The sequence below is a fragment of the Phalaenopsis equestris genome, unplaced genomic scaffold, assembly GCF_001263595.1.
Source record: "Phalaenopsis equestris unplaced genomic scaffold, ASM126359v1 Scaffold000572, whole genome shotgun sequence".
NCBI lineage: Eukaryota > Viridiplantae > Streptophyta > Magnoliopsida > Asparagales > Orchidaceae > Phalaenopsis > Phalaenopsis equestris.
Window position 1 is genome coordinate 131,539 of NW_018165012.1, and position 430 is coordinate 131,968.

Here is a 430-nt window from a genome sequence, read left to right on the forward strand (position 1 = left end):
ATTTCGAGATATATATATATATATATATATATCAGGCGGAGAATCCAAAAATTTAAAGGATGCTAAAAGCAGTTACCAAATAAGAAAAGAACAAAATATCTTGTAACCCTCTCATTAAAATAGGAGAAAAAAAATGTAATTTTGGTCTTTGTGGCCCTCTATCTTCTATAAATAGAGAGTTCAACACTTATAATGGGGCTTTTTGGCTCTCAAAAATAGACTCTCACTTTAAAGGGAGCTCCACCCTCCTTCTCATCTCTAAAATATCTCTTTTTGACATATAAAATGGTCATAGAGTCCCGAAATACCCCAGTTCACCACGATGGGGCAAGTCTGTTTGTGTTTTTCCTCTCTCTGTCCCTCTATCTCTCTCTCTTTTCTGATTCCTACTGCTTTGATCATTGGGCATAACTCACAGAATAGATTTGGA